This window comes from Rhinopithecus bieti, unplaced genomic scaffold (genome assembly GCF_001698545.2).
Source record: "Rhinopithecus bieti isolate Rb0 unplaced genomic scaffold, ASM169854v2 scaffold_364, whole genome shotgun sequence".
Classification (NCBI taxonomy): domain Eukaryota; kingdom Metazoa; phylum Chordata; class Mammalia; order Primates; family Cercopithecidae; genus Rhinopithecus; species Rhinopithecus bieti.
This window is the reverse complement of record NW_016803104.1, coordinates 95,240-105,596: the sequence shown is the minus strand read 5'-3', so window position 1 is coordinate 105,596 and position 10,357 is coordinate 95,240. Positions and strand designations below refer to the sequence as shown.

At 36.0% G+C, this 10,357-nt stretch overlaps 1 long non-coding RNA gene across 2 annotated transcripts in view; it reads right to left on the bottom strand.

The window, feature by feature from the left end:
• Window positions 1–270: 270 nt before the first annotated feature.
• Window positions 271–10,357, bottom strand: part of LOC108543017 (uncharacterized) — a 21,748-nt gene continuing 11,661 nt past the window's right edge. For both annotated transcript variants that reach the window (XR_001889443.1, XR_001889436.1), the window contains 2 exons: window positions 2,688–2,826; window positions 271–1,715 (listed from right to left, as the gene is read on the bottom strand). This is a non-coding gene — a long non-coding RNA (uncharacterized LOC108543017). The remainder of the gene's footprint in view (window positions 1,716–2,687; window positions 2,827–10,357) is intronic.

The window sequence follows — 10,357 nt, the reverse complement described above, 5'->3', positions numbered from 1 at the left end:
AAAAAACTCCAGAATTTCATGGTTAGTAGGATGAAGGATTGTTCATATATCCTGTTGTTGTTAATTTACATAAGATTTCTTTTCGGTAATTAAGCAGAAACCAGCTCCTGGAAAACATTGCCAAAACAACTATAATTGAAAAATTTTTCAACCAATAATAATAAATCACTGGACTCCAACTGTCAATGCCCTTTTCTTGCCTTGTGGTCCTGCGCGCACTCTGATTGGACAAAGACTGTTTTTATCACATTCTTTATTGATAAGTGACCATAGACCTTAAGCCAGTTTCAGTCAGCTTGTAGAGACTATGCCCAAATTGTCTTTTTGCCCTAGAGTTTACCTTTTGACAAAAACAGCCAAATCCCAGCTAAAACCTCACCCCCAAGTGAAAATGGAATGTATGTTACATACAAGTTTATCCAATTTGCAAGCACATGACTATAAATATTCATACAATTTTCCCAACAGTACTCAGTATATATGTAAGACTGACTCTGTGAGAGTTTTTTGGTGGGCAGGTCTATGCAAACCTACCCCAAAGTCCTAGGAAGCTGAGAGGCTGAAGAAAGAGGCTGATAAATCTGGTATCTAGAAACACTTAATAGGAACTTAGAAGCCACACGAGTGGCTTGTGCAACAATGAGATAAGATGATGGGTTCCCACACCATTAGCCCCCAGACCCAGAGGAGTTCATCTATTGTAGGGGAGATTATATGTAGAGGAGAGGCACACATGCTTCAGAGGGAATGGGTAGAAATTTGCCCTAAGAGCAAGATTTATGGTAAGTACTTTGCTGTTACACAAGGGACAACAGATAAATTGGAAACCAGAGGCCTTCCAGAACTGGGGTTAATCAGAAGCCAACATGGCAGATGAGCATCCAAGATGGAGTTGCTTTGGCCTCCAGATTCCACTCCCCTAATTTGGCTTTTATAATCTCACACACCCTCATCTTCTGTTATGGTCTCTGAGCCTTTAGGGAGAATACTAGATAGGATATAGGTTTAGCAGAAGTGCATTGGCGATGGGAAACAGATCAGGCCCAGTGGGGTTCCAAATGAAGAAGATTCACAGGCTATTGAATCACCTCTTGTCTTCAGAATATCATGACTTCAGTTTTCTTAGAAGAAGTAAAACAATGAGAGATACATACTATTAATAATTTGAACAGTAGAAATATAATGTACACAAGGATTAAAATCGAAAGAGGATTTGTATGCCAGTTATTAAAGAGCATGAAGAAAATTAAAACCCAGCTCTTTTTTAGAGATATCTTGCAGCCAGCAAATAGTTCAGGATAACCTAAATTGTTGGCAAATAATAAAAATTCAAAAACAATGGTCAGGAGCTAGAATCCAATTTTTTCTCTCTCCAATTTCTTCATTTCTACCAAGGTTAAATTGTGGCAGGAACAATTTATTTGCAAAGTCTTAGTCTTGTTATAGTGAGACATATAGACCAACTCCCCGTTCCTTCTGTGAAGCATGCACTTTCAAATTTTCCTGAAAGTCACATTTACCTAGTCTTGGTGTTACAACTTTTTCTCTTCTATAGTTCAGAGGGTGGGAGGGAGTGGTGCCAGTGGCTTCTCTCCTGTTGTTCAGCAAGCAGTAGAGAATGTTACAGCTCTTTTATTCCCACTGCTTGCAACTCAGCAAGCAGGAGCATTACAGGTCTTTTGCTTCCATAGTTCGATGAGATCTAGGTTCTTGTCCTGTAACCAAGAATAATAAGATATGCAGACACCTGAGAGTGAGTAAGGCGAGTAGAATTTTATTGAGCTACAGAAAGCTGTTAGCCACACAAGGGGAACGGAAAGTGGGTAGCTGCCTGTAAGACTGAGTCCAGAATTTTTATGGGCTTAGAAGAGGTGAATGTGTACTGATTCATCCATGTATGGTCTTGGAAAAAATCATTTTTCAATTGGTTAAAAGGCATCATTCAGAAGGAATCAATTGAGAGTGGCTAAGATGGGAATAGAAGTTCTCACTCTGGTCATGGACTCTATCTGGAACTGGCAGCTCAGTTTTCAGGATTTAAACTGTCTTTGTCTTGAAGGTCAACTTTCACTGGGAATCCATCTCTGTCTGCCTATGAATTTGTCCGTCTTCTGCCACTATCAATCCACCATCTGAAGAGGTACATCTAGCTCTTAGGATAGGGACAATGACCGTTCTAATTGCGTCATACTGACAGGGAGCATTGCTTTGGGAAAATGGCAGTCAGATATCATTCAGGGACCTGTAAGTGTCCCTGATAAAAAGGGAGCTATTATCTAAGGCTCCATTTGCATGACCATTTGGAGTTTGATGGCCTTTAGGCAAGAAGAAACAAATTTTATAAGGAGGTTAAGTATGCATGGACCAAATATAAGTACTATACAAAGAGGAGCTAAAAGGGAACATTTAGTGCCAAAAGAAAAAAGTAGACTAATTATTCTGAAAACAATGTTGTGGCCAGAACTCTTTCACCCTTGTGAGGGAAACTAAATCTTGTATGGGGGAGGACAGTTAAATTTTAGAAGAGAGATAGTCATTTAAGGGAGTAGATAATCCCACGGGTGTTCAGGATTAAGGGATCTTTGGCAAAGACATCTTATAGTGAGGAACAGAATGAAGATAAGAACATCAGTCATAGGCAGGACTATAAAGAGAATATTCATGGAAGGTTAATTATAAACACTTACCTTTTATGATTTTTGGCTTGAGGTCTCTGATTTCTGCACACTGGTGCTTTGGGTGCTCTTCTGGGTCAACAGAGGTAATTCCGTCAGTTCCCCAGGTCTTTGCTTCAGTGTAATGAACATATTCCAGTGGCCTTCACTGCTGAAGGAGCAGAAATAAGTACAGTATAATATTCTTCCCACTCCAGGCATGCTGGAATATTAATGTTTCAAGAGGAAACAGAAGTTATTCATCTAAGCATTGCCATTTCTAGCCAGAATGTTGAGGGAGGGCCCTGGGTTTGGAGTTAATAATTTAGTTTTCCATTTCATATTTGCCATTTTGTAGTTTTAAGATATGGGGTAGATTATTTAACTTTCCCACATAAAATATATTTTACCTAAACTGCTAAACCTTACCTTATTTTATTTTATTCTTTTTTATTTTATTTATTTAGTTTTTTGAGACATGGTCTCATTCTGTAATCGATCCCAGAGTGCAGTGGTATGATCATAGCTCACTGCAGGCTCCACTTTCCAGGCTCAAGTAATCCTTCCACCTCAGGCTCCTAAGCAGCTGGGACTACAGGTGCACACCAACACACCCAGTTAATTTGTGTATTCTTTGTAGAGATGGGTTTTCTCCATGTTGCCCAGGCTGGTATCAAACTCTTGGGCTCAAGTTATCTGCTTATCTCAGCCTTCCAAAGTGCTGGGATTATAGGTATGAGCCACCACACTCAGCCTAGTCTGAACTTTCTTATATATAGAATGCTAAGGAGAGTTGGTGTACTGTTTATCTTTCAGAATGGAATTAATAGATGAGAACCCTTTATAAGCAAATATGCAAACAAAAGGACAAAAAATTACTTCTGTACCCTCTGTAGTCCCTTAAGGCAATAACTTATTTTTGTTTGCTTTACCAGGAATTTATATTCTAACAATTCCTCCTTATTGGCCATTAGTAAAATTCCCAGGAGTCTATTTCAGGGCTTCAGTCAATCAAGTACTTATTAAGAACTTACATATTCTTAGGATTTTTGTATTAGACATTAAGATTTTATGTTCCACTTAGAAGATTAAGAATAATAGGTCTAAATATACTGTAGCACATATACTTCTTTGTTTTGAAAGGCCTAACCAATCATTTGTTACTGTTTTCTGTTTTGTTTTGTGTAATAAAACACCTAAAATAAACACATAAACAAACAGAGACCAGTATTAGATCCTTCCATTGCAAGGAAGTAAATACTTAAGATAGTAACTGCTTCTTGAAATGGCAGGTATCTGTCATGTGCTCACACTCCCGCCTTGCCTTAAGTTGTTCATTCTCAGAAGTAAATGAAAAGCTAGCCAAGGTCTCAGATTTAATATCAATATTCTATTTAGACTCAAATATGCGTACCTTGGGTCCAAGTAGGCACATCTAAGTCCATGTATTTTCTTTTATAAAATGATCATATTGCAACTCTTTGCTTTTATATTATGTATTTCAGAAATAACAGAAACATCAGATAATGACTCTCCAATGTTTTTGCATGATGAAAAATGTCTGGATATATGGAACTCACCTTAGTTTCCATATCTACATATCTAGCTATGTAACAAAAATGTGTTACACACATATGACACAGAAATCAGATGTGTTAAGTATGAGACTGCTTTCTGGTTTGCTATTATATCTTAATAGTATATAGACATATTCTCATAAATCTTTAAATTTTATTTTTGTTTGTTTACTTATTTATTTTGAAACAGGATCCAGCTCTGTTACCCATGCTAGAGTGCATTGCACAATCATGGCTCACTGTGGCCTCAAACTCCTGGGTTCAAATGATCCTCCCACCTCAACCTCTGAATCAGCTAGGACTATAGGTATGTGTCACCATGCCCAGCTAAATTTTGTATTAGTTTTGTAGAGACGGGGTCTTGCTCTGTTGCCCAGGTCAGTTTCCAACTCCTGGCCACAAGTTTTCCTCCTACCTTGGCCTCCCAAAGTGCTAGGATTACAGGCAGAAGTTACTGTGTCTGGCCCACTTATAAATTCTTTAGGTGAGTTATGGGGGACACTGTTATTGTGTCAGTTGATGTAGGGAAATCCACATGCAAAGTAAGAATTCAGTGGGATATTAAACTTAACCTTATTCTCAATATGAAACCAGCCCAATTGTCACATATAAATATTTATGGATTTTTGAAAAAATAGAAATTGATCCTCCCAGTCTTAAGACTTGAAATTTACATTTGTATCATCTGAGTTCCTTCCTCAGGAAACTGACCAGATCACAATATCTAGACAATGAGAAGCCAGTCCACTCATTTGCTTCCTTATCACTTCCTAATTCCCTTCTACAGGTAGCTATCCCTTCCCCCACAGAGCTCTTCTTTCCCCCACTATATAAACCGCTCAATTTTAGCTAGTCTGGGAGATGAATTTGAGACTTATTTTCCTTTCTCCTGGTTGGTGTCACCCAAATAAAAAGACTTCTTTCCTGGCAATACTTGTTGTCTTGGTAATTGGCTTTCTGTGCAGTAAGCAACAGGACCTAGACCAAACCCCTGGAGTTTCAGTAACAAATACTTGTGCCACTCTCAGAAACTTCCTTAGGTTTTCTTGAGAAAAAGTGAAGATAACACATAAATGAATCTGTCTTACATAACCCCCCCCAAAAATGGCATTTATCTTCTTTGTCTACAGTGTCTGAAGCTGAGGTCAAAGAATTGAACTTTTATGAAAGTAACAAGATTTTCCTCTCCACTTTTGTAGCCCTCTTCATTTCTTTTCAATAGGTACCCTATCCCATTCTATTGCTTTAATATTCTGCCCTTAACATAATTGATGGGTTGAGAAGTTGAGATAGAGTAGGGATGGGACTCAGCACTTGCCAGACCTGGCCCTTTCACCCTCACGTATGCATTTTTTCCATACCTACCAATTATCACAGCTTACACCACCACCTCTCCTGGAGCCATTCCTGATGATCACAAGACACTGAAAAAACTAAGATAAGCAGTACCCTACCATAAATATTAAGGGAGTTAAAAAGCAGCATCCCACCACAACCATTGCTCAAAGGAGTTGATTCTGTTGCCCACATGCACACAAGAGCAGAAGAATGACCTATCTTTGTGCTTTGCCTCATTATAATACTAAAATCCACACCCAGGGAGAGGCTTATCTGCCATTTTGTGATCATGTAGTGTATGTACTAACATGACTTCTCACTGTGCTTGTGTACCCTGAGCTCCACCCTGCACATGTAAAGATTGTCACATACCTCATGCATATTCATGTCACCTTTCCTAAAAACATAGCAAAGGCCTGCCCTTAGCGAACTGGCTGGAGAACTCTTGCACTTACCTTGGCTCCCTGGTATTGGAGCATAAGCCACTAATAAAGGGCCTTGTCTGAGAAACTTGCTTGGCTTTGTGTCAATTTCTATTGCACAGGAGCCTAAGAACCTGTGGTCAGTAACTGAGGTACCTGTAAACATACTCTATTGTTCTTCCAGTTTTTCCTTTCTTCCCAGCTATGAATTCAGACAGGATATGTTGGTGGCTCTGTTTAACCAAAAGTACTGAGTTTTCTCTATACTCTTATGAGTATTAAATGAAAGGAAATAATGTCTACAGTGGAACCAAAAGTTTTCAAACTTGCCTGTTCAGGATAACTCTTTCTTATAGAAGTCAATTTTTTTCATATTATTATTACTTTTTTATTTCTGCCTCCCCTGTTCCCACAACTTCAACCTCTAATTTCTATTCACTTTATTTTTATAGAATTTTCTTTCTCCTATGTAGTTCTGTGAAGGGGGTGTGTAGTGGGGATAATCTATATGATTAATTTTGTCTTTGCTGAGTTTTTTTTTATTTTTTATTTTTAACAGCAAGCTTATCCTTAATTTGCTGAGTTCTTGACTATATTTTGTTATGTCCCAAATATGTTGAAGTCTCCTATCACTCCTACAACTGCAAAAGAAACATAATTTTATAGTTTCATCGTTGTTTTTTTTCTACACTGTAGACTATAGAAGATGTATATACTGTCTTTTTTTCTGAAATTTCTAACCTAAGTTATTGTCTTTTTTCAGTTTTCACATTTTATGAAAGTCATGCATACATGTAGTTTGAAAAGTCATAGTTTACACTGAAGACTTAAACCAACTGTCTTATGTCCCGCCCATCTCCAACTTTAATTCCCTCTTCCTAGAAATAACCACTCAGTTTCTTTTACCTGTTTTCTCTAACATCAACATCCATCTTTCTAAATAAATTTTTTGTCCTTTTTGTTTTAGATATTACATATTGATATATTTCCCTGGATGAGAACTATGTAACTCAAATACGTTCCTCTTCCAATATTCTAACACTTTATGTCCTCCACTTTTCCCCCATGTAACATACTATTTGCTTAGAGTAGTATGTATAGAGATTGTTATTATGATATGTAATTTGTATTCACATTTAAACCATAAAATATACCATTAGTATATTCCCTTTTCTGTAATTTTTAGTTATCTTGAAGTTAAGAATTGCCTCATTTCCTCATTTTCCTTTTTTTTATGTTCTAATTCTAAAAATAGCCTCTGAAATTGTTAATTTTCTCTAAAGTACATTCAAAAAATTATTTTGTCCTTTTCTTCCTGCCTGCCTTTTGTCTTCCCCTTTCTGTGTTTTCTATTCCTCCCTCCTTCCTTCTTTCTTTAATTTTTCTGGACTTATACCCCTTTGATTCCTTCATACGCCTTCTTTGGACTGCAGTATTATCTCATGGTATTATCTCTCATAAATCACACTTGGATGTCACTTCACCAGTAATCTTGGAGATTTCCTTAACCTCTCATCTGTGATGATACAATGTCCTATTCTCTGCCTTGGTCTGGAGTAGAGTTATTTCTAGAACGTTGCTGGGAAGGGTATATGAGAAATATATATTTTTTGATATTTTATTTGTAAGGTATCTTTACTTTCTCTCAAAATCTTCAAAGCAGTATCTTAGTTTCTTCTAGCTTCAGTATTGCCACAGAGAAGTCCAATGATATGCTGATTCCTGGTTCTTTGCATGGTATATGATCTTTTTTAGTCATCATTTCTTTGATGTTAATTTGTGTTGTGGTGTATATTAGTAATTTGTTCCTTTTTATTGCTTAACACGATTCCATTGTATTAAGATGTTTTGTTTATCCACTCATCAGTTGATGGGAATTTAGACTGATTGTATGAATTTCACTTCCGCAAATGTTTATATACATGACTCTGTGTGAACATACATTATTTTTTTTCCTTAGGCAGATAACTAGGAGTGGAACTGCCAGGTAATATGGTAAATGTAGGTTTAAATTTTTAAGAAACTGCCAAACTGCTTTTCAAAGTAGCTATACCACTTTACCTTCCCACCAGCAATGCTTAAGGGTCTCAATTTCTCACAGCTTTGCCAATACTTACACTGGAAGGCTTTTTCAATTTTAACTATGCTAGTGTGCATGTAGAGGTATCTTACAGTTTTAATTTGCATTTCTTGATAACTACTTCTGTTGAGCATTTTCTCATGTACTGATTATCATATCTCATAATGCATCTATTAAAATATTTTGGCCATTATTATTATCAAGTTGTAAGAGTTTTTTATAGAGTCTGGATTTAAGTCCTTATTAAGATGTATGATTGGCAAATGCATTCTCTCAGCTGTAGCTTGTCTTTTCATTTTCTTAATGAAGAGCAAAAGTTGTAAATTTTGATGATGTTTAACATCAATTTTTATTGAATACATCATGCTTTGATGTTGTATTTGAGAGATCTTTGCCTAATACAAAATTATAAAATTTGCTGGGTGTGGTGGCTCACCCCTGTAATCCCAGCACTTTGGGAGGCTGAGGTGGAAGGATTGCTTGATGGTGGAAGTTGGGGACCAGCCTGGGCAACAAAGTGAGGGCTTATCTCCACAAAAAGTTAAAAGTTAGCTGAGCTAAAGTTGGGAGGGTCACTTGAGCCTATGAGGTTGAGACTGCAGTGAATTGTGATCGTACCACTGCACTACAGCCTGGCAGACAAAGTGAGACACTGCCTTGAAAGAAAAAAAAGAAAAATTATACAATTTTTTCCTGATGTTTTCTTTGCTAATTTTTTTTCACATTTTGTACTTATTTTAAGTCTATTATATATTTTGAGATTAGTTTCTTATGTGGTATGAAGTGTGGCTCTAAAATAAATTCATTGTTTTGTATGTGGATATTCAGTTGTCTCAGTAGAAATTGTTGAAAATGCTATCCTTTTCCCATTTAATTACCTTGGCACTTTTGTTGAAAATCAATTGACCCTTCATTTAACGATTTATTTTGGGACTCTATTCCGTTCCATCGATCTATATGTTTATTTTTATAATAATACTGCACACACTCTCAAATACTACAGCTTCATAGGGTATTATAAAATTGATTATGATAAGTCCTCCAGCTTTTCTCTTCTGTTTCAAAATTACTTTGTTCATTTAAGGTCTTTTCCTTTTCCATATCAAGTTTAGGATCAGCTTACGAATTTCTGCCAAAAATCTGGGATTTTCATAAGGATCGAAACTGTAGATCCATTTGGGGAGAATTAACATCTTAACAATATGAATTATTTCTCTGTCCATGAATATGAAATGTCTCCCATTTATTTTAATATTTAATTTATGTCAGCAATATTTTATAGTTTTCAGTATACAGGTTTTTCACAACTTTTGTTACATGTATTACAAAGTATTCTACTCTTTTTAATGATGTTGTACATCGTATTGTTTTCTTAATTTTAATTTCTGAAATTTTCTTTCTAGTATATAGAAATCCAGTAACTTATTATGCTCAGCATAACGTTTTCAAGGTTCATCCATATTGTAGCATGCATCAGCATTTCCTTCTTTTTTAAGGCTCAATAATATTCTATTTTATGTTTATCCCACATTTACACCACATCTATTTTGGTGTATCGATGTTACATCTTGAAAATCTGTTAATTTTTTTTAATTAATTCTGGTAGTTATTTTGTAAATTTCTGAGGATTTTCTACATGAGGAATCATGTCTTCTGCCAATGCAAAAATGTTTCCTTCTTCCTTTTTAATCTGGAGGAATTTACTTTTTATTTCTTGCTTTATTGTACTGGCTAGAACTTATAGTACAATATTAAATGGAAGTAGTGAGAATGGATGTACTTGTCTGGTTCTTGATCTCAGGGCAAAAACATTGTCTTTTATTCTATGTATGATATTTTTAAGCTATAGGTTTTACGTAGATGCATTTTAATAGGTTGAAGATGTTTCTTTCTATTCCTATTTTACCAAAAGCATTTATCATGATTAGATGTTGGAATCTGTTGAATGTTTTCTCTGTATTTATAGAGATGACCTTGTGGATCTTGTGTTTTTGTTCTTTATTCTAATATAATGCATTAACTAATGAATTTTTGATTTTTTTTTCAGTAATACATGAGAAGTAAAATTATGTTATATTAATCTTAAATTTCTGGTATAAATGACACTTGGTCATGGTGTGTAATTTTTTTTTTTAGTATATTGATGGATCTAAAAACTATTTTGTGGCTGGGTGCAGTGGCTCATGCCTGTAATTCCAGCACTTTGGGAGGCCAAGGTGGGTGGATCATCTGAGGTCAGGAGTTCGAGACCAGCCTGACCAATATGGTGAAACCTTGTCTCTATTA